General features: G+C 42.2%; 45 non-coding genes across 45 annotated transcripts; all 45 read left to right on the top strand.

Moving 5' to 3' along the window:
* The first annotated feature begins 469 nt into the window (after positions 1–469).
* On the top strand, positions 470–552 carry trnal-cag (transfer RNA leucine (anticodon CAG)). Its single transcript has one exon. It is a non-coding gene; the product is annotated as a tRNA-Leu (tRNA).
* A 155-nt stretch (positions 553–707) lies between these two features.
* On the top strand, positions 708–779 carry trnaq-cug (transfer RNA glutamine (anticodon CUG)). Its single transcript has one exon. It is a non-coding gene; the product is annotated as a tRNA-Gln (tRNA).
* Positions 780–1051: 272 nt separating this feature from the next.
* On the top strand, positions 1052–1134 carry trnal-cag (transfer RNA leucine (anticodon CAG)). The gene has a single exon. It is a non-coding gene; the product is annotated as a tRNA-Leu (tRNA).
* Positions 1135–1289: 155 nt separating this feature from the next.
* trnaq-cug (transfer RNA glutamine (anticodon CUG)) lies at positions 1290–1361 on the top strand. The gene has a single exon. It is a non-coding gene; the product is annotated as a tRNA-Gln (tRNA).
* A 271-nt stretch (positions 1362–1632) lies between these two features.
* Positions 1633–1715, top strand: trnal-cag (transfer RNA leucine (anticodon CAG)). Its single transcript has one exon. It is a non-coding gene; the product is annotated as a tRNA-Leu (tRNA).
* Positions 1716–1870: 155 nt separating this feature from the next.
* On the top strand, positions 1871–1942 carry trnaq-cug (transfer RNA glutamine (anticodon CUG)). Its single transcript has one exon. It is a non-coding gene; the product is annotated as a tRNA-Gln (tRNA).
* A 272-nt stretch (positions 1943–2214) lies between these two features.
* Positions 2215–2297, top strand: trnal-cag (transfer RNA leucine (anticodon CAG)). The gene has a single exon. It is a non-coding gene; the product is annotated as a tRNA-Leu (tRNA).
* Positions 2298–2452: 155 nt separating this feature from the next.
* trnaq-cug (transfer RNA glutamine (anticodon CUG)) lies at positions 2453–2524 on the top strand. Its single transcript has one exon. It is a non-coding gene; the product is annotated as a tRNA-Gln (tRNA).
* Positions 2525–3517: 993 nt separating this feature from the next.
* Positions 3518–3589, top strand: trnaq-cug (transfer RNA glutamine (anticodon CUG)). The gene has a single exon. It is a non-coding gene; the product is annotated as a tRNA-Gln (tRNA).
* Positions 3590–3861: 272 nt separating this feature from the next.
* trnal-cag (transfer RNA leucine (anticodon CAG)) lies at positions 3862–3944 on the top strand. Its single transcript has one exon. It is a non-coding gene; the product is annotated as a tRNA-Leu (tRNA).
* A 155-nt stretch (positions 3945–4099) lies between these two features.
* trnaq-cug (transfer RNA glutamine (anticodon CUG)) lies at positions 4100–4171 on the top strand. Its single transcript has one exon. It is a non-coding gene; the product is annotated as a tRNA-Gln (tRNA).
* Positions 4172–4650: 479 nt separating this feature from the next.
* Positions 4651–4722, top strand: trnaq-cug (transfer RNA glutamine (anticodon CUG)). The gene has a single exon. It is a non-coding gene; the product is annotated as a tRNA-Gln (tRNA).
* A 479-nt stretch (positions 4723–5201) lies between these two features.
* trnaq-cug (transfer RNA glutamine (anticodon CUG)) lies at positions 5202–5273 on the top strand. The gene has a single exon. It is a non-coding gene; the product is annotated as a tRNA-Gln (tRNA).
* Positions 5274–6095: 822 nt separating this feature from the next.
* trnal-cag (transfer RNA leucine (anticodon CAG)) lies at positions 6096–6178 on the top strand. Its single transcript has one exon. It is a non-coding gene; the product is annotated as a tRNA-Leu (tRNA).
* A 155-nt stretch (positions 6179–6333) lies between these two features.
* On the top strand, positions 6334–6405 carry trnaq-cug (transfer RNA glutamine (anticodon CUG)). The gene has a single exon. It is a non-coding gene; the product is annotated as a tRNA-Gln (tRNA).
* A 271-nt stretch (positions 6406–6676) lies between these two features.
* Positions 6677–6759, top strand: trnal-cag (transfer RNA leucine (anticodon CAG)). Its single transcript has one exon. It is a non-coding gene; the product is annotated as a tRNA-Leu (tRNA).
* Positions 6760–6914: 155 nt separating this feature from the next.
* trnaq-cug (transfer RNA glutamine (anticodon CUG)) lies at positions 6915–6986 on the top strand. Its single transcript has one exon. It is a non-coding gene; the product is annotated as a tRNA-Gln (tRNA).
* Positions 6987–7258: 272 nt separating this feature from the next.
* On the top strand, positions 7259–7341 carry trnal-cag (transfer RNA leucine (anticodon CAG)). Its single transcript has one exon. It is a non-coding gene; the product is annotated as a tRNA-Leu (tRNA).
* Positions 7342–7496: 155 nt separating this feature from the next.
* Positions 7497–7568, top strand: trnaq-cug (transfer RNA glutamine (anticodon CUG)). The gene has a single exon. It is a non-coding gene; the product is annotated as a tRNA-Gln (tRNA).
* Positions 7569–7813: 245 nt separating this feature from the next.
* trnal-cag (transfer RNA leucine (anticodon CAG)) lies at positions 7814–7896 on the top strand. The gene has a single exon. It is a non-coding gene; the product is annotated as a tRNA-Leu (tRNA).
* A 665-nt stretch (positions 7897–8561) lies between these two features.
* Positions 8562–8633, top strand: trnaq-cug (transfer RNA glutamine (anticodon CUG)). Its single transcript has one exon. It is a non-coding gene; the product is annotated as a tRNA-Gln (tRNA).
* A 272-nt stretch (positions 8634–8905) lies between these two features.
* On the top strand, positions 8906–8988 carry trnal-cag (transfer RNA leucine (anticodon CAG)). Its single transcript has one exon. It is a non-coding gene; the product is annotated as a tRNA-Leu (tRNA).
* A 155-nt stretch (positions 8989–9143) lies between these two features.
* Positions 9144–9215, top strand: trnaq-cug (transfer RNA glutamine (anticodon CUG)). The gene has a single exon. It is a non-coding gene; the product is annotated as a tRNA-Gln (tRNA).
* Positions 9216–10208: 993 nt separating this feature from the next.
* On the top strand, positions 10209–10280 carry trnaq-cug (transfer RNA glutamine (anticodon CUG)). The gene has a single exon. It is a non-coding gene; the product is annotated as a tRNA-Gln (tRNA).
* Positions 10281–10552: 272 nt separating this feature from the next.
* On the top strand, positions 10553–10635 carry trnal-cag (transfer RNA leucine (anticodon CAG)). Its single transcript has one exon. It is a non-coding gene; the product is annotated as a tRNA-Leu (tRNA).
* A 155-nt stretch (positions 10636–10790) lies between these two features.
* trnaq-cug (transfer RNA glutamine (anticodon CUG)) lies at positions 10791–10862 on the top strand. The gene has a single exon. It is a non-coding gene; the product is annotated as a tRNA-Gln (tRNA).
* Positions 10863–11107: 245 nt separating this feature from the next.
* trnal-cag (transfer RNA leucine (anticodon CAG)) lies at positions 11108–11190 on the top strand. The gene has a single exon. It is a non-coding gene; the product is annotated as a tRNA-Leu (tRNA).
* A 665-nt stretch (positions 11191–11855) lies between these two features.
* On the top strand, positions 11856–11927 carry trnaq-cug (transfer RNA glutamine (anticodon CUG)). The gene has a single exon. It is a non-coding gene; the product is annotated as a tRNA-Gln (tRNA).
* A 272-nt stretch (positions 11928–12199) lies between these two features.
* trnal-cag (transfer RNA leucine (anticodon CAG)) lies at positions 12200–12282 on the top strand. Its single transcript has one exon. It is a non-coding gene; the product is annotated as a tRNA-Leu (tRNA).
* Positions 12283–12437: 155 nt separating this feature from the next.
* trnaq-cug (transfer RNA glutamine (anticodon CUG)) lies at positions 12438–12509 on the top strand. The gene has a single exon. It is a non-coding gene; the product is annotated as a tRNA-Gln (tRNA).
* A 479-nt stretch (positions 12510–12988) lies between these two features.
* trnaq-cug (transfer RNA glutamine (anticodon CUG)) lies at positions 12989–13060 on the top strand. Its single transcript has one exon. It is a non-coding gene; the product is annotated as a tRNA-Gln (tRNA).
* A 479-nt stretch (positions 13061–13539) lies between these two features.
* Positions 13540–13611, top strand: trnaq-cug (transfer RNA glutamine (anticodon CUG)). The gene has a single exon. It is a non-coding gene; the product is annotated as a tRNA-Gln (tRNA).
* Positions 13612–14090: 479 nt separating this feature from the next.
* On the top strand, positions 14091–14162 carry trnaq-cug (transfer RNA glutamine (anticodon CUG)). Its single transcript has one exon. It is a non-coding gene; the product is annotated as a tRNA-Gln (tRNA).
* Positions 14163–14434: 272 nt separating this feature from the next.
* trnal-cag (transfer RNA leucine (anticodon CAG)) lies at positions 14435–14517 on the top strand. The gene has a single exon. It is a non-coding gene; the product is annotated as a tRNA-Leu (tRNA).
* A 155-nt stretch (positions 14518–14672) lies between these two features.
* On the top strand, positions 14673–14744 carry trnaq-cug (transfer RNA glutamine (anticodon CUG)). The gene has a single exon. It is a non-coding gene; the product is annotated as a tRNA-Gln (tRNA).
* Positions 14745–15530: 786 nt separating this feature from the next.
* On the top strand, positions 15531–15613 carry trnal-cag (transfer RNA leucine (anticodon CAG)). Its single transcript has one exon. It is a non-coding gene; the product is annotated as a tRNA-Leu (tRNA).
* Positions 15614–15768: 155 nt separating this feature from the next.
* On the top strand, positions 15769–15840 carry trnaq-cug (transfer RNA glutamine (anticodon CUG)). Its single transcript has one exon. It is a non-coding gene; the product is annotated as a tRNA-Gln (tRNA).
* Positions 15841–16626: 786 nt separating this feature from the next.
* Positions 16627–16709, top strand: trnal-cag (transfer RNA leucine (anticodon CAG)). Its single transcript has one exon. It is a non-coding gene; the product is annotated as a tRNA-Leu (tRNA).
* Positions 16710–16864: 155 nt separating this feature from the next.
* Positions 16865–16936, top strand: trnaq-cug (transfer RNA glutamine (anticodon CUG)). Its single transcript has one exon. It is a non-coding gene; the product is annotated as a tRNA-Gln (tRNA).
* A 272-nt stretch (positions 16937–17208) lies between these two features.
* On the top strand, positions 17209–17291 carry trnal-cag (transfer RNA leucine (anticodon CAG)). The gene has a single exon. It is a non-coding gene; the product is annotated as a tRNA-Leu (tRNA).
* A 155-nt stretch (positions 17292–17446) lies between these two features.
* Positions 17447–17518, top strand: trnaq-cug (transfer RNA glutamine (anticodon CUG)). Its single transcript has one exon. It is a non-coding gene; the product is annotated as a tRNA-Gln (tRNA).
* A 786-nt stretch (positions 17519–18304) lies between these two features.
* trnal-cag (transfer RNA leucine (anticodon CAG)) lies at positions 18305–18387 on the top strand. The gene has a single exon. It is a non-coding gene; the product is annotated as a tRNA-Leu (tRNA).
* A 155-nt stretch (positions 18388–18542) lies between these two features.
* On the top strand, positions 18543–18614 carry trnaq-cug (transfer RNA glutamine (anticodon CUG)). Its single transcript has one exon. It is a non-coding gene; the product is annotated as a tRNA-Gln (tRNA).
* Positions 18615–18886: 272 nt separating this feature from the next.
* trnal-cag (transfer RNA leucine (anticodon CAG)) lies at positions 18887–18969 on the top strand. Its single transcript has one exon. It is a non-coding gene; the product is annotated as a tRNA-Leu (tRNA).
* A 457-nt stretch (positions 18970–19426) lies between these two features.
* Positions 19427–19509, top strand: trnal-cag (transfer RNA leucine (anticodon CAG)). Its single transcript has one exon. It is a non-coding gene; the product is annotated as a tRNA-Leu (tRNA).
* Positions 19510–19592: the final 83 nt, after the last annotated feature.

Raw genomic sequence — 19592 nt, 5'->3', positions numbered from 1 at the left:
AACTTCTGACAGCTTACCTATGCAGTTACTTGGTCACTGGAGAGATTAACTGCATCGGGTGTTTTCCTTTGCAAACACATTTTGAATTCTATTCACAGCATCTCTCCAAGCATCTAACTGGTGGATGAGATTGGCTTGCGGGCCTCAGATTACCACAACTGAATCCAGTGATCCGAGTTCAAATCTCGGTGGGACCTACAGTTAAAGATGTACCACATTTATAGCACTCTTACCTTTCTACATAGTCAAGGTCAGCACCTGAACAACACTGATTGACTCCACATTAGGCTTGCTAAAACTTTGATATCTCTTTCATCATCTCTACAGGCAAGATATTTGCACCCGAGGCCTTTTGATTGTTTCAACTTTTTAAATCTCACATTTGGCTTCAACTTTTTAAAACTCACATTTGCCCATATCTTTACTAGCTTTTGATCGAATTTTTTGGGCTTATTTATATGTTTTAGTAGTCAGGATGGCCGAGCGGTCTAAGGCGCTGCGTTCAGGTCGCAATCTCCATTGGAGGCGTGGGTTCAAATCCCACTTCTGACAGCTTACCTATGCAGTTACTTGGTCACTGGAGAGATTAACTGCATCGCGTGTTTTCCTTTGCAAACACATTTTGAATTCTATTCACAGCATCTCTCCAAGCATCTAACTGGTGGATGAGATGGGGTTGCGGGCCTAAGATTACCTCAACTGAACAGGGTTCCATTGTGTAATGGCTAGCACTCTGGACTCTGAATCCAGTGATCCGAGTTCAAATCTCGGTGGGACCTACAGTTAAAGATGTACCACATTTATAGCACTCTTACCTTTCTACATAGTCAAGGTCAGCACCTGAACAACACTGATTGACTCCACATTAGGCTTGCTAAAACTTTGATATCTCTTTCATCATCTCTACAGGCAAGATATTTGCACCCGAGGCCTTTTGATTGTTTCAACTTTTTAAATCTCACATTTGGCTTCAACTTTTTAAATCTCACATTTGCCGATATCTTTGCTAGCTTTTGATCGAATTTTTTGGGCTTATTTATATGTTTGAGTAGTCAGGATGGCCGAGCGGTCTAAGGCGCTGCGTTCAGGTCGCAGTCTCCATTGGAGGCGTGGGTTCAAATCCCACTTCTGACAGCTTACCTATGCAGTTACTTGGTCACTGGAGAGATTAACTGCATCGGGTGTTTTCCTTTGCAAACACATTTTGAATTCTATTCACAGCATCTCTCCAAGCATCTAACTGGTGGATGAGATTGGCTTGCGGGCCTCAGATTACCACAACTGAACAGGGTTCCATTGTGTAATGGCTAGCACTCTGGACTCTGAATCCAGTGATCCGAGTTCAAATCTCGGTGGGACCTACAGTTAAAGATGTACCACATTTATAGCACTCTTACCTTTCTACATAGTCAGATCAGCACCTGAACAACACTGATTGACTCCACATTAGGCTTGCTAAAACTTTGATATCTCTTTCATCATCTCTACAGGCAAGATATTTGCACCCGAGGCCTTTTGATTGTTTCAACTTTTTAAATCTCACATTTGGCTTCAACTTTTTAAAACTCACATTTGCCTATATCTTTACTAGCTTTTGATCGAATTTTTTGGGCTTATTTATATGTTTTAGTAGTCAGGATGGCCGAGCGGTCTAAGGCGCTGCGTTCAGGTCGCAGTCTCCATTGGAGGCGTGGGTTCAAATCCCACTTCTGACAGCTTACCTATGCAGTTACTTGGTCACTGGAGAGATTAACTGCATCGGGTGTTTTCCTTTGCAAACACATTTTGAATTCTATTCACAGCATCTCTCCAAGCATCTAACTTGTGGATGAGATGGGCTTGCGGGCCTCAGATTACCACAACTGAACAGGGTTCCATTGTGTAATGGCTAGCACTCTGGACTCTGAATCCAGTGATCCGAGTTCAAATCTCGGTGGGACCTACAGTTAAAGATGTACCACATTTATAGCACTCTTACCTTTCTACATAGTCAAGGTCAGCACCTGAACAACACTGATTGACTCCACATTAGGCTTGCTAAAACTTTGATATCTCTTTCATCATCTCTACAGGCAAGATATTTGCACCCGAGCCCTTTTGATTGTTTCAACTTTTTAAATCTCACATTTGGCTTCAACTTTTTAAAACTCACATTTGCCCATATCTTTACTAGCTTTTGATCGAATTTTTTGGGCTTATTTATATGTTTTAGTAGTCAGGATGGCCGAGCGGTCTAAGGCGCTGCGTTCAGGTCGCAGTCTCCATTGGAGGCGTGGGTTCAAATCCCACTTCTGACAGCTTACCTATGCAGTTACTTGGTCACTGGAGAGATTAACTGCATCGGGTGTTTTCCTTTGCAAACACATTTTGAATTCTATTCACAGCATCTCTCCAAGCATCTAACTTGTGGATGAGATGGGCTTGCGGGCCTCAGATTACCACAACTGAACAGGGTTCCATTGTGTAATGGCTAGCACTCTGGACTCTGAATCCAGTGATCCGAGTTCAAATCTCGGTGGGACCTACAGTTAAAGATGTACCACATTTATAGCACTCTTACCTTTCTACATAGTCAAGGTCAGCACCTGAACAACACTGATTGACTCCACATTAGGCTTGCTAAAACTTTGATATCTCTTTCATCATCTCTACAGGCAAGATATTTGCACCCGAGGCCTTTTGATTGTTTCAACTTTTTAAATCTCACATTTGCCGATATCTTTGCTAGCTTTTGATCGAATTTTTTGGGCTTATTTATATGTTTGAGTAGTCAGGATGGCCGAGCAGTCTAAGGCGCTGCGTTCAGGTCACAGTCTCCATTGGAGGCGTGGGTTCAAATCCAACTTCTGACAGCTTACCTATGCAGTTACTTGGTCATTGGAGAGATTAACTGCATCGGGTGTTTTCCTTTGCAAACACATTTTGAATTCTATTCACAGCATCTCTCCAAGCATCTAACTGGTGGATGAGATTGGCTTGCGGGCCTCAGATTACCACAACTGAATCCAGTGATCCGAGTTCAAATCTCGGTGGGACCTACAGTTAAAGATGTACCACATTTATAGCACTCTTACCTTTCTACATAGTCAAGGTCAGCACCTGAACAACACTGATTGACTCCACATTAGGCTTGCTAAAACTTTGATATCTCTTTCATCATCTCAATAGGCAAGATATTTGCACCCAAGGCCTTTTGATTGTTTCAACTTTTTAAATCTCACATTTGGCTTCAACTTTTTAAAACTCACATTTGCCGATATCTTTACTAGCTTTTGATCGAATTTTTTGGGCTTATTTATATGTTTTAGTAGTCAGGATGGCCGAGCGGTCTAAGGCGCTGGGTTCAAATCCAACTTCTGACAGCTTACCTATGCAGTTACTTGGTCACTGGAGAGATTAACTGCATCGGGTGTTTTCCTTTGCAAACACATTTTGAATTCTATTCACAGCATCTCTCCAAGCATCTAACTTGTGGATGAGATGGGCTTGCGGGCCTCAGATTACCACAACTGAACAGGGTTCCATTGTGTAATGGCTAGCACTCTGGACTCTGAATCCAGTGATCCGAGTTCAAATCTCGGTGGGACCTACAGTTAAAGATGTACCACATTTATAGCACTCTTACCTTTCTACATAGTCAAGGTCAGCACCTGAACAACACTGATTGACTCCACATTAGTCTTGCTAAAACTTTGATATCTCTTTCATCATCTCAATAGGCAAGATATTTGCACCCGAGGCCTTTTGATTGTTTCAACTTTTTAAATCTCACATTTGGCTTCAACTTTTTAAAACTCACATTTGCCGATATCTTTACTAGCTTTTGATCGAATTTTTTGGGCTTATTTATATGTTTTAGTAGTCAGGATGGCCGAGCGGTCTAAGGCGCTGCGTTCAGGTCGCAGTCTCCATTGGAGGCGTGGGTTCAAATCCCACTTCTGACAGCTTACCTATGCAGTTACTTGGTCACTGGAGAGATTAACTGCATCGGGTGTTTTCCTTTGCAAACACATTTTGAATTCTATTCACAGCATCTCTCCAAGCATCTAACTTGTGGATGAGATGGGCTTGCGGGCCTCAGATTACCACAACTGAACAGGGTTCCATTGTGTAATGGCTAGCACTCTGGACTCTGAATCCAGTGATCCGAGTTCAAATCTCGGTGGGACCTACAGTTAAAGATGTACCACATTTATAGCACTCTTACCTTTCTACATAGTCAAGGTCAGCACCTGAACAACACTGATTGACTCCACATTAGGCTTGCTAAAACTTTGATATCTCTTTCATCATCTCAATAGGCAAGATATTTGCACCCGAGGCCTTTTGATTGTTTCAACTTTTTAAATCTCACATTTGGCTTCAACTTTTTAAAACTCACATTTGCCGATATCTTTACTAGCTTTTGATCGAATTTTTTGGGCTTATTTATATGTTTTAGTAGTCAGGATGGCCGAGCGGTCTAAGGCGCTGGGTTCAAATCCAACTTCTGACAGCTTACCTATGCAGTTACTTGGTCACTGGAGAGATTAACTGCATCGGGTGTTTTCCTTTGCAAACACATTTTGAATTCTATTCACAGCATCTCTCCAAGCATCTAACTTGTGGATGAGATGGGCTTGCGGGCCTCAGATTACCACAACTGAACAGGGTTCCATTGTGTAATGGCTAGCACTCTGGACTCTGAATCCAGTGATCCGAGTTCAAATCTCGGTGGGACCTACAGTTAAAGATGTACCACATTTATAGCACTCTTACCTTTCTACATAGTCAAGGTCAGCACCTGAACAACACTGATTGACTCCACATTAGGCTTGCTAAAACTTTGATATCTCTTTCATCATCTCTACAGGCAAGATATTTGCACCCGAGGCCTTTTGATTGTTTCAACTTTTTAAATCTCACATTTGGCTTCAACTTTTTAAAACTCACATTTGCCCATATCTTTACTAGCTTTTGATCGAATTTTTTGGGCTTATTTATATGTTTTAGTAGTCAGGATGGCCGAGCGGTCTAAGGCGCTGGGTTCAAATCCAACTTCTGACAGCTTACCTATGCAGTTACTTGGTCACTGGAGAGATTAACTGCATCGGGTGTTTTCCTTTGCAAACACATTTTGAATTCTATTCACAGCATCTCTCCAAGCATCTAACTTGTGGATGAGATGCGCTTGCGGGCCTCAGATTACCTCAACTGACCAGGGTTCCATGGTGTAATGGCTAGCACTCTGGACTCTGAATCCAGTGATCCGAGTTCAAATCTCGGTGGGACCTACAGTTAAAGATGTACCACATTTATAGCACTCTTACCTTTCTACATAGTCAAGGTCAGCACCTGAACAACACTGATTGACTCCACATTAGGCTTGCTAAAACTTTGATATCTCTTTCATCATCTCAATAGGCAAGATATTTGCACCCGAGGCCTTTTGATTGTTTCAACTTTTTAAATCTCACATTTGGCTTCAACTTTTTAAAACTCACATTTGCCGATATCTTTACTAGCTTTTGATCGAATTTTTTGGGCTTATTTATATGTTTTAGTAGTCAGGATGGCCGAGCGGTCTAAGGCGCTGGGTTCAAATCCAACTTCTGACAGCTTACCTATGCAGTTACTTGGTCACTGGAGAGATTAACTGCCTCGGGTGTTTTCCTTTGCAAACACATTTTGAATTCTATTCACAGCATCTCTCCAAGCATCTAACTTGTGGATGAGATGGGCTTGCGGGCCTCAGATTACCACAACTGAACAGGGTTTATTGTGTAATGGCTAGCACTCTGGACTCTGAATCCAGTGATCCGAGTTCAAATCTCGGTGGGACCTACAGTTAAAGATGTACCACATTTATAGCACTCTTACCTTTCTACATAGTCAAGGTCAGCACCTGAACAACACTGATTGACTCCACATTAGGCTTGCTAAAACTTTGATATCTCTTTCATCATCTCTACAGGCAAGATATTTGCACCCGAGGCCTTTTGATTGTTTCAACTTTTTAAATCTCACATTTGGCTTCAACTTTTTAAATCTCACATTTGCCGATATCTTTGCTAGCTTTTGATCGAATTTTTTGGGCTTATTTATATGTTTGAGTAGTCAGGATGGCCGAGCGGTCTAAGGCGCTGCGTTCAGGTCGCAGTCTCCATTGGAGGCGTGGGTTCAAATCCCACTTCTGACAGCTTACCTATGCAGTTACTTGGTCACTGGAGAGATTAACTGCATCGGGTGTTTTCCTTTGCAAACACATTTTGAATTCTATTCACAGCATCTCTCCAAGCATCTAACTGGTGGATGAGATTGGCTTGCGGGCCTCAGATTACCACAACTGAACAGGGTTCCATTGTGTAATGGCTAGCACTCTGGACTCTGAATCCAGTGATCCGAGTTCAAATCTCGGTGGGACCTACAGTTAAAGATGTACCACATTTATAGCACTCTTACCTTTCTACATAGTCAGATCAGCACCTGAACAACACTGATTGACTCCACATTAGGCTTGCTAAAACTTTGATATCTCTTTCATCATCTCTACAGGCAAGATATTTGCACCCGAGGCCTTTTGATTGTTTCAACTTTTTAAATCTCACATTTGGCTTCAACTTTTTAAAACTCACATTTGCCTATATCTTTACTAGCTTTTGATCGAATTTTTTGGGCTTATTTATATGTTTTAGTAGTCAGGATGGCCGAGCGGTCTAAGGCGCTGCGTTCAGGTCGCAGTCTCCATTGGAGGCGTGGGTTCAAATCCCACTTCTGACAGCTTACCTATGCAGTTACTTGGTCACTGGAGAGATTAACTGCATCGGGTGTTTTCCTTTGCAAACACATTTTGAATTCTATTCACAGCATCTCTCCAAGCATCTAACTTGTGGATGAGATGGGCTTGCGGGCCTCAGATTACCACAACTGAACAGGGTTCCATTGTGTAATGGCTAGCACTCTGGACTCTGAATCCAGTGATCCGAGTTCAAATCTCGGTGGGACCTACAGTTAAAGATGTACCACATTTATAGCACTCTTACCTTTCTACATAGTCAAGGTCAGCACCTGAACAACACTGATTGACTCCACATTAGGCTTGCTAAAACTTTGATATCTCTTTCATCATCTCTACAGGCAAGATATTTGCACCCGAGCCCTTTTGATTGTTTCAACTTTTTAAATCTCACATTTGGCTTCAACTTTTTAAAACTCACATTTGCCCATATCTTTACTAGCTTTTGATCGAATTTTTTGGGCTTATTTATATGTTTTAGTAGTCAGGATGGCCGAGCGGTCTAAGGCGCTGCGTTCAGGTCGCAGTCTCCATTGGAGGCGTGGGTTTAAATCCCACTTCTGACAGCTTACCTATGCAGTTACTTGGTCACTGGAGAGATTAACTGCATCGGGTGTTTTCCTTTGCAAACACATTTTGAATTCTATTCACAGCATCTCTCCAAGCATCTAACTGGTGGATGAGATGGGCTTGCGGGCCTAAGATTACCTCAACTGAACAGGGTTCCATGGTGTAATGGCTAGCACTCTGGACTCTGAATCCAGTGATCCGAGTTCAAATCTCGGTGGGACCTACAGTTAAAGATGTACCACATTTATAGCACTCTTACCTTTCTACATAGTCAAGGTCAGCACCTGAACAACACTGATTGACTCCACATTAGGCTTGCTAAAACTTTGATATCTCTTTCATCATCTCAATAGGCAAGATATTTGCACCCGAGGCCTTTTGATTGTTTCAACTTTTTAAATCTCACATTTGCCGATATCTTTGCTAGCTTTTGATCGAATTTTTTGGGCTTATTTATATGTTTGAGTAGTCAGGATGGCCGAGCAGTCTAAGGCGCTGCGTTCAGGTCGCAGTCTCCATTGGAGGCGTGGGTTCAAATCCAACTTCTGACAGCTTACCTATGCAGTTACTTGGTCATTGGAGAGATTAACTGCATCGGGTGTTTTCCTTTGCAAACACATTTTGAATTCTATTCACAGCATCTCTCCAAGCATCTAACTGGTGGATGAGATTGGCTTGCGGGCCTCAGATTACCACAACTGAATCCAGTGATCCGAGTTCAAATCTCGGTGGGACCTACAGTTAAAGATGTACCACATTTATAGCACTCTTACCTTTCTACATAGTCAAGGTCAGCACCTGAACAACACTGATTGACTCCACATTAGGCTTGCTAAAACTTTGATATCTCTTTCATCATCTCAATAGGCAAGATATTTGCACCCGAGGCCTTTTGATTGTTTCAACTTTTTAAATCTCACATTTGGCTTCAACTTTTTAAAACTCACATTTGCCGATATCTTTACTAGCTTTTGATCGAATTTTTTGGGCTTATTTATATGTTTTAGTAGTCAGGATGGCCGAGCGGTCTAAGGCGCTGGGTTCAAATCCAACTTCTGACAGCTTACCTATGCAGTTACTTGGTCACTGGAGAGATTAACTGCATCGGGTGTTTTCCTTTGCAAACACATTTTGAATTCTATTCACAGCATCTCTCCAAGCATCTAACTTGTGGATGAGATGGGCTTGCGGGCCTCAGATTACCACAACTGAACAGGGTTCCATTGTGTAATGGCTAGCACTCTGGACTCTGAATCCAGTGATCCGAGTTCAAATCTCGGTGGGACCTACAGTTAAAGATGTACCACATTTATAGCACTCTTACCTTTCTACATAGTCAAGGTCAGCACCTGAACAACACTGATTGACTCCACATTAGGCTTGCTAAAACTTTGATATCTCTTTCATCATCTCTACAGGCAAGATATTTGCACCCGAGCCCTTTTGATTGTTTCAACTTTTTAAATCTCACATTTGGCTTCAACTTTTTAAAACTCACATTTGCCCATATCTTTACTAGCTTTTGATCGAATTTTTTGGGCTTATTTATATGTTTTAGTAGTCAGGATGGCCGAGCGGTCTAAGGCGCTGCGTTCAGGTCGCAGTCTCCATTGGAGGCGTGGGTTTAAATCCCACTTCTGACAGCTTACCTATGCAGTTACTTGGTCACTGGAGAGATTAACTGCATCGGGTGTTTTCCTTTGCAAACACATTTTGAATTCTATTCACAGCATCTCTCCAAGCATCTAACTGGTGGATGAGATGGGCTTGCGGGCCTAAGATTACCTCAACTGAACAGGGTTCCATGGTGTAATGGCTAGCACTCTGGACTCTGAATCCAGTGATCCGAGTTCAAATCTCGGTGGGACCTACAGTTAAAGATGTACCACATTTATAGCACTCTTACCTTTCTACATAGTCAAGGTCAGCACCTGAACAACACTGATTGACTCCACATTAGGCTTGCTAAAACTTTGATATCTCTTTCATCATCTCAATAGGCAAGATATTTGCACCCGAGGCCTTTTGATTGTTTCAACTTTTTAAATCTCACATTTGCCGATATCTTTGCTAGCTTTTGATCGAATTTTTTGGGCTTATTTATATGTTTGAGTAGTCAGGATGGCCGAGCAGTCTAAGGCGCTGCGTTCAGGTCGCAGTCTCCATTGGAGGCGTGGGTTCAAATCCAACGTCTGACAGCTTACCTATGCAGTTACTTGGTCATTGGAGAGATTAACTGCATCGGGTGTTTTCCTTTGCAAACACATTTTGAATTCTATTCACAGCATCTCTCCAAGCATCTAACTGGTGGATGAGATTGGCTTGCGGGCCTCAGATTACCACAACTGAATCCAGTGATCCGAGTTCAAATCTCGGTGGGACCTACAGTTAAAGATGTACCACATTTATAGCACTCTTACCTTTCTACATAGTCAAGGTCAGCACCTGAACAACACTGATTGACTCCACATTAGGCTTGCTAAAACTTTGATATCTCTTTCATCATCTCAATAGGCAAGATATTTGCACCCGAGGCCTTTTGATTGTTTCAACTTTTTAAATCTCACATTTGGCTTCAACTTTTTAAAACTCACATTTGCCGATATCTTTACTAGCTTTTGATCGAATTTTTTGGGCTTATTTATATGTTTTAGTAGTCAGGATGGCCGAGCGGTCTAAGGCGCTGGGTTCAAATCCAACTTCTGACAGCTTACCTATGCAGTTACTTGGTCACTGGAGAGATTAACTGCATCGGGTGTTTTCCTTTGCAAACACATTTTGAATTCTATTCACAGCATCTCTCCAAGCATCTAACTTGTGGATGAGATGGGCTTGCGGGCCTCAGATTACCACAACTGAACAGGGTTCCATTGTGTAATGGCTAGCACTCTGGACTCTGAATCCAGTGATCCGAGTTCAAATCTCGGTGGGACCTACAGTTAAAGATGTACCACATTTATAGCACTCTTACCTTTCTACATAGTCAAGGTCAGCACCTGAACAACACTGATTGACTCCACATTAGGCTTGCTAAAACTTTGATATCTCTTTCATCATCTCTACAGGCAAGATATTTGCACCCGAGCCCTTTTGATTGTTTCAACTTTTTAAATCTCACATTTGGCTTCAACTTTTTAAAACTCACATTTGCCCATATCTTTACTAGCTTTTGATCGAATTTTTTGGGCTTATTTATATGTTTTAGTAGTCAGGATGGCCGAGCGGTCTAAGGCGCTGCGTTCAGGTCGCAGTCTCCATTGGAGGCGTGGGTTTAAATCCCACTTCTGACAGCTTACCTATGCAGTTACTTGGTCACTGGAGAGATTAACTGCATCGGGTGTTTTCCTTTGCAAACACATTTTGAATTCTATTCACAGCATCTCTCCAAGCATCTAACTGGTGGATGAGATGGGCTTGCGGGCCTAAGATTACCTCAACTGAACAGGGTTCCATGGTGTAATGGCTAGCACTCTGGACTCTGAATCCAGTGATCCGAGTTCAAATCTCGGTGGGACCTACAGTTAAAGATGTACCACATTTATAGCACTCTTACCTTTCTACATAGTCAAGGTCAGCACCTGAACAACACTGATTGACTCCACATTAGGCTTGCTAAAACTTTGATATCTCTTTCATCATCTCAATAGGCAAGATATTTGCACCCGAGGCCTTTTGATTGTTTCAACTTTTTAAATCTCACATTTGCCGATATCTTTGCTAGCTTTTGATCGAATTTTTTGGGCTTATTTATATGTTTGAGTAGTCAGGATGGCCGAGCAGTCTAAGGCGCTGCGTTCAGGTCGCAGTCTCCATTGGAGGCGTGGGTTCAAATCCAACTTCTGACAGCTTACCTATGCAGTTACTTGGTCATTGGAGAGATTAACTGCATCGGGTGTTTTCCTTTGCAAACACATTTTGAATTCTATTCACAGCATCTCTCCAAGCATCTAACTGGTGGATGAGATTGGCTTGCGGGCCTCAGATTACCACAACTGAATCCAGTGATCCGAGTTCAAATCTCGGTGGGACCTACAGTTAAAGATGTACCACATTTATAGCACTCTTACCTTTCTACATAGTCAAGGTCAGCACCTGAACAACACTGATTGACTCCACATTAGGCTTGCTAAAACTTTGATATCTCTTTCATCATCTCAATAGGCAAGATATTTGCACCCGAGGCCTTTTGATTGTTTCAACTTTTTAAATCTCACATTTGGCTTCAACTTTTTAAAACTCACATTTGCCGATATCTTTACTAGCTTTTGATCGAATTTTTTGGGCTTATTTATATGTTTTAGTAGTCAGGATGGCCGAGCGGTCTAAGGCGCTGGGTTCAAATCCAACTTCTGACAGCTTACCTATGCAGTTACTTGGTCACTGGAGAGATTAACTGCATCGGGTGTTTTCCTTTGCAAACACATTTTGAATTCTATTCACAGCATCTCTCCAAGCATCTAACTTGTGGATGAGATGGGCTTGCGGGCCTCAGATTACCACAACTGAACAGGGTTCCATTGTGTAATGGCTAGCACTCTGGACTCTGAATCCAGTGATCCGAGTTCAAATCTCGGTGGGACCTACAGTTAAAGATGTACCACATTTATAGCACTCTTACCTTTCTACATAGTCAAGGTCAGCACCTGAACAACACTGATTGACTCCACATTAGGCTTGCTAAAACTTTGATATCTCTTTCATCATCTCTACAGGCAAGATATTTGCACCCGAGGCCTTTTGATTGTTTCAACTTTTTAAATCTCACATTTGGCTTCAACTTTTTAAAACTCACATTTGCCCATATCTTTACTAGCTTTTGATCGAATTTTTTGGGCTTATTTATATGTTTTAGTAGTCAGGATGGCCGAGCGGTCTAAGGCGCTGCGTTCAGGTCGCAGTCTCCATTGGAGGCGTGGGTTTAAATCCCACTTCTGACAGCTTACCTATGCAGTTACTTGGTCACTGGAGAGATTAACTGCATCGGGTGTTTTCCTTTGCAAACACATTTTGAATTCTATTCACAGCATCTCTCCAAGCATCTAACTGGTGGATGAGATGGGGTTGCGGGCCTAAGATTACCTCAACTGAACAGGGTTCCATGGTGTAATGGCTAGCACTCTGGACTCTGAATCCAGTGATCCGAGTTCAAAACTCGGTGGGACCTACAGTTAAAGATGTACCACATTTATAGCAGTCTTACCTTTCTACATAGTCAAGGTCAGCACCTGAACAACACTGATTGACTCCACATTAGGCTTGCTAAAACTTTGATATCTCTTTCATCATCTCAATAGGCAAGATATTTGCACCCGAGGCCTTTTGATTGTTTCAACTTTTTAAATCTCACATTTGGCTTCAACTTTTTAAAACTCACATTTGCCGATATCTTTACTAGCTTTTGATCGAATTTTTTGGGCTTATTTATATGTTTTAGTAGTCAGGATGGCCGAGCGGTCTAAGGCGCTGGGTTCAAATCCAACTTCTGACAGCTTACCTATGCAGTTACTTGGTCACTGGAGAGATTAACTGCATCGGGTGTTTTCCTTTGCAAACACATTTTGAATTCTATTCACAGCATCTCTCCAAGCATCTAACTTGTGGATGAGATGGGCTTGCGGGCCTCAGATTACCACAACTGAACAGGGTTCCATTGTGTAATGGCTAGCACTCTGGACTCTGAATCCAGTGATCCGAGTTCAAATCTCGGTGGGACCTACAGTTAAAGATGTACCACATTTATAGCACTCTTACCTTTCTACATAGTCAAGGTCAGCACCTGAACAACACTGATTGACTCCACATTAGGCTTGCTAAAACTTTGATATCTCTTTCATCATCTCTACAGGCAAGATATTTGCACCCGAGGCCTTTTGATTGTTTCAACTTTTTAAATCTCACATTTGGCTTCAACTTTTTAAAACTCACATTTGCCCATATCTTTACTAGCTTTTGATCGAATTTTTTGGGCTTATTTATATGTTTTAGTAGTCAGGATGGCCGAGCGGTCTAAGGCGCTGGGTTCAAATCCAACTTCTGACAGCTTACCTATGCAGTTACTTGGTCACTGGAGAGATTAACTGCATCGGGTGTTTTCCTTTGCAAACACATTTTGAATTCTATTCACAGCATCTCTCCAAGCATCTAACTTGTGGATGAGATGGGCTTGCGGGCCTCAGATTACCTCAACTGACCAGGGTTCCATGGTGTAATGGCTAGCACTCTGGACTCTGAATCCAGTGATCCGAGTTCAAATCTCGGTGGGACCTACAGTTAAAGATGTACCACATTTATAGCACTCTTACCTTTCTACATAGTCAAGGTCAGCAACTGAACAACACTGATTGACTCCACATTAGGCTTGCTAAAACTTTGATATCTCTTTCATCATCTCAATAGGCAAGATATTTGCACCCGAGGCCTTTTGATTGTTTCAACTTTTTAAATCTCACATTTGGCTTCAACTTTTTAAAACTCACATTTGCCGATATCTTTACTAGCTTTTGATCGAATTTTTTGGGCTTATTTATATGTTTTAGTAGTCAGGATGGCCGAGCGGTCTAAGGCGCTGGGTTCAAATCCAACTTCTGACAGCTTACCTATGCAGTTACTTGGTCACTGGAGAGATTAACTGCCTCGGGTGTTTTCCTTTGCAAACACATTTTGAATTCTATTCACAGCATCTCTCCAAGCATCTAACTTGTGGATGAGATGGGCTTGCGGGCCTCAGATTACCACAACTGAACAGGGTTCCATTGTGTAATGGCTAGCACTCTGGACTCTGAATCCAGTGATCCGAGTTCAAATCTCGGTGGGACCTACAGTTAAAGATGTACCACATTTATAGCACTCTTACCTTTCTACATAGTCAAGGTCAGCACCTGAACAACACTGATTGACTCCACATTAGGCTTGCTAAAACTTTGATATCTCTTTCATCATCTCTACAGGCAAGATATTTGCACCCGAGGCCTTTTGATTGTTTCAACTTTTTAAATCTCACATTTGGCTTCAACTTTTTAAAACTCACATTTGCCCATATCTTTACTAGCTTTTGATCGAATTTTTTGGGCTTATTTATATGTTTTAGTAGTCAGGATGGCCGAGCGGTCTAAGGCGCTGCGTTCAGGTCGCAGTCTCCATTGGAGGCGTGGGTTCAAATCCCACTTCTGACAGCTTACCTATGCAGTTACTTGGTCACTGGAGAGATTAACTGCATCGCGTGTTTTCCTTTGCAAACACATTTTGAATTCTATTCACAGCATCTCTCCAAGCATCTAACTGGTGGATGAGATGGGGTTGCGGGCCTAAGATTACCTCAACTGAACAGGGTTCCATGGTGTAATGGCTAGCACTCTGGACTCTGAATCCAGTGATCCGAGTTCAAATCTCGGTGGGACCTACAGTTAAAGATGTACCACATTTATAGCACTCTTACCTTTCTACATAGTCAAGGTCAGCACCTGAACAACACTGATTGACTCCACATCAGCCTTGCTAAAACTTTGATATGTCTTTCATCATCTCAATAGGCAAGATATTTGCACCTGAGGCATTTTGATCGTTTAAACTTTTTAAATCTCACATTTGCCGATATCTTTGCTAGCTTTTGATCGAATTTTTTGGGCTTATTTATATGTTTGAGTAGTCAGGATGGCCGAGCGGTCTAAGGTGCTGCCTTCAGGTCGCAGTCTCCATTGGAGGTGGGGGTTCAAATCCAACTTCTGACAGCTTACCTATGCAGTTACTTGGTCACTGGAGAGATTAACTGCATCGGGTGTTTTCCTTTGCAAACACATTTTGAATTCTATTCACAGCATCTCTCCAAGCATCTAACTGGTGGATGAGATTGGCTTGCGGGCCTCAGATTACCACAACTGAATCCAGTGATCCGAGTTCAAATCTCGGTGGGACCTACAGTTAAAGATGTACCACATTTATAGCACTCTTACCTTTCTACATAGTCAAGGTCAGCACCTGAACAACACTGATTGACTCCACATTAGGCTTGCTAAAACTTTGATATCTCTTTCATCATCTCTACAGGCAAGATATTTGCACCCGAGGCCTTTTGATTGTTTCAACTTTTTAAATCTCACATTTGGCTTCAACTTTTTAAAACTCACATTTGCCCATATCTTTACTAGCTTTTGATCGAATTTTTTGGGCTTATTTATATGTTTTAGTAGTCAGGATGGCCGAGCGGTCTAAGGCGCTGCGTTCAGGTCGCAGTGTCCATTGGAGGCGTGGGTTCAAATCCCACTTCTGACAGCTTACCTATGCAGTTACTTGGTCACTGGAGAGATTAACTGCATCGCGTGTTTTCCTTTGCAAACACATTTTGAATTCTATTCACAGCATCTCTCCAAGCATCTAACTGGTGGATGAGATGGGGTTGCGGGCCTAAGATTACCTCAACTGAACAGGGTTCCATGGTGTAATGGCTAGCACTCTGGACTCTGAATCCAGTGATCCGAGTTCAAATCTCGGTGGGACCTACAGTTAAAGATGTACCACATTTATAGCACTCTTACCTTTCTACATAGTCAAGGTCAGCACCTGAACAACACTGATTGACTCCACATCAGCCTTGCTAAAACTTTGATATGTCTTTCATCATCTCAATAGGCAAGATATTTGCACCTGAGGCATTTTGATCGTTTCAACTTTTTAAATCTCACATTTGCCGATATCTTTGCTAGCTTTTGATCGAATTTTTTGGGCTTATTTATATGTTTGAGTAGTCAGGATGGCCGAGCGGTCTAAGGTGCTGCCTTCAGGTCGCAGTCTCCATTGGAGGTGGGGGTTCAAATCCAACTTCTGACAGCTTACCTATGCAGTTACTTGGTCACTGGAGAGATTAACTGCATCGGGTGTTTTCCTTTGCAAACACATTTTGAATTCTATTCACAGCATCTCTCCAAGCATCTAACTGGTGGATGAGATTGGCTTGCGGGCCTCAGATTACCACAACTGAATCCAGTGATCCGAGTTCAAATCTCGGTGGGACCTACAGTTAAAGATGTACCACATTTATAGCACTCTTACCTTTCTACATAGTCAAGGTCAGCACCTGAACAACACTGATTGACTCCACATTAGGCTTGCTAAAACTTTGATATCTCTTTCATCATCTCTACAGGCAAGATATTTGCACCCGAGGCCTTTTGATTGTTTCAACTTTTTAAATCTCACATTTGGCTTCAACTTTTTAAAACTCACATTTGCCCATATCTTTACTAGCTTTTGATCGAATTTTTTGGGCTTATTTATATGTTTTAGTAGTCAGGATGGCCGAGCGGTCTAAGGCACTGCGTTCAGGTCGCAGTCTCCATTGGAGGCGTGGGTTCAAATCCCACTTCTGACAGCTTACCTATGCAGTTACTTGGTCACTGGAGAGATTAACTGCATCGCGTGTTTTCCTTTGCAAACACATTTTGAATTCTATTCACAGCATCTCTCCAAGCATCTAACTGGTGGATGAGATGGGCTTGCGGGCCTCAGATTACCTCAACTGAACAGGGTTCCATGGTGTAATGGCTAGCACTCTGGACTCTGAATCCAGTGATCCGAGTTCAAATCTCGGTGGGACCTACAGTTAAAGATGTACCACATTTATAGCACTCTTACCTTTCTACATAGTCAAGGTCAGCACCTGGACAACACTGATTGACTCCACATTAGGCTTGCTAAAACTTTGATATCTCTTTCATCATCTCAATAGGCAAGATATTTGCACCCGAGGCCTTTTGATTGTTTCAACTTTTTAAATCTCACATTTGGCTTCAACTTTTTAAAACTCACATTTGCCGATATCTTTACTAGCTTTTGATCGAATTTTTTGGGCTTATTTATATGTTTTAGTAGTCAGGATGGCCGAGCGGTCTAAGGCGCTGCGTTCAGGTCGCAGTGTCCATTGGAGGCGTGGGTTCAAATCCCACTTCTGACAGCTTACCTATGCAGTTACTTGGTCACTGGAGAGATTAACTGCATCGCGTGTTTTCCTTTGCAAACACATTTTGAATTCTATTCACAGCATCTCTCCAAGCATCTAACTGGTGGATGAGATGGGGTTGCGGGCCTAAGATTACCTCAACTGAACAGGGTTCCATGGTGTAATGGCTAGCACTCTGGACTCTGAATCCAGTGATCCGAGTTCAAATCTCGGTGGGACCTACAGTTAAAGATGTACCACATTTATAGCACTCTTACCTTTCTACATAGTCAAGGTCAGCACCTGAACAACACTGATTGACTCCACATCAGCCTTGCTAAAACTTTGATATGTCTTTCATCATCTCAATAGGCAAGATATTTGCACCTGAGGCATTTTGATCGTTTCAACTTTTTAAATCTCACATTTGCCGATATCTTTGCTAGCTTTTGATCGAATTTTTTGGGCTTATTTATATGTTTGAGTAGTCAGGATGGCCGAGCGGTCTAAGGTGCTGCCTTCAGGTCGCAGTCTCCATTGGAGGTGGGGGTTCAAATCCAACTTCTGACAGCTTACCTATGCAGTTACTTGGTCACTGGAGAGATTAACTGCATCGGGTGTTTTCCTTTGCAAACACATTTTGAATTCTATTCACAGCATCTCTCCAAGCATCTAACTGGTGGATGAGATTGGCTTGCGGGCCTCAGATTACCACAACTGAATCCAGTGATCCGAGTTCAAATCTCGGTGGGACCTACAGTTAAAGATGTACCACATTTATAGCACTCTTACCTTTCTACATAGTCAAGGTCAGCACCTGAACAACACTGATTGACTCCACATTAGGCTTGCTAAAACTTTGATATCTCTTTCATCATCTCTACAGGCAAGATATTTGCACCCGAGGCCTTTTGATTGTTTCAACTTTTTAAATCTCACATTTGGCTTCAACTTTTTAAAACTCACATTTGCCCATATCTTTACTAGCTTTTGATCGAATTTTTTGGGCTTATTTATATGTTTTAGTAGTCAGGATGGCCGAGCGGTCTAAGGCACTGCGTTCAGGTCGCAGTCTCCATTGGAGGCGTGGGTTCAAATCCCACTTCTGACAGCTTACCTATGCAGTTACTTGGTCACTGGAGAGATTAACTGCATCGCGTGTTTTCCTTTGCAAACACATTTTGAATTCTATTCACAGCATCTCTCCAAGCATCTAACTGGTGGATGAGATGGGCTTGCGGGCCTCAGATTACCTCAACTGAACAGGGTTCCATGGTGTAATGGCTAGCACTCTGGACTCTGAATCCAGTGATCCGAGTTCAAATCTCGGTGGGACCTACAGTTAAAGATGTACCACATTTATAGCACTCTTACCTTTCTACATAGTCAAGGTCAGCACCTGGACAACACTGATTGACTCCACATTAGGCTTGCTAAAACTTTGATATCTCTTTCATCATCTCAATAGGCAAGATATTTGCACCCGAGGCCTTTTGATTGTTTCAACTTTTTAAATCTCACATTTGGCTTCAACTTTTTAAAACTCACATTTGCCGATATCTTTACTAGCTTTTGATCGAATTTTTTGGGCTTATTTATATGTTTTAGTAGTCAGGATGGCCGAGCGGTCTAAGGCGCTGCGTTCAGGTCGCAGTCTCCATTGGAGGCGTGGGTTCAAATCCCACTTCTGACAGCTTACCTATGCAGTTACTTGTTCACTGGAGAGATTAACTGCATCGCGTGTTTTCTTTGCAAACACATTTTGAATTCTATTCACAGCATCTCTCCAAGCATCTAACTGGTGGATGAGATTGGCTTGCGGGCCTCAGATTACCACAACTGAATCCAGTGATCCGAGTTCAAATCTCGGTGGGACCTACAGTTAAAGATGTACTACATTTATAGCACTCTTACCTTTCTACATAGTCAAGGTCAGCACCTGAACAACACTGATTGACTCCACATTAGGCTTGCTAAATCTTTGATATCTCTTTCATCATCTCTACAGGCAAGATATTTGCACCCGAGGCCTTTTGATTGTTTCAACTTTTTAAATCTCACATTTGGCTTCAACTTTTTAAAACTCACATTTGCCGATATCTTTACTAGCTTTTGATCGAATTTTTTGGGCTTATTTATATGTTTTAGTAGTCAGGATGGCCGAGCGGTCTAAGGCGCTGCGTTCAGGTCGCAGTCTCCATTGGAGGCGTGGGTTCAAATCCCACTTCTGACAGCTTACCTATGCAGTTACTTGGTCACTGGAGAGATTAACTGCATCGCGTGTTTTCCTTTGCAAACACATTTTGAATTCTATTC

This window comes from Pleuronectes platessa, chromosome 5 (assembly GCF_947347685.1).
Source record: "Pleuronectes platessa chromosome 5, fPlePla1.1, whole genome shotgun sequence".
In the NCBI taxonomy this organism is placed as follows: domain Eukaryota; kingdom Metazoa; phylum Chordata; class Actinopteri; order Pleuronectiformes; family Pleuronectidae; genus Pleuronectes; species Pleuronectes platessa.
Note: the sequence above shows the minus strand (reverse complement) of the source record. Positions and strands in the feature narration are given on the sequence as shown.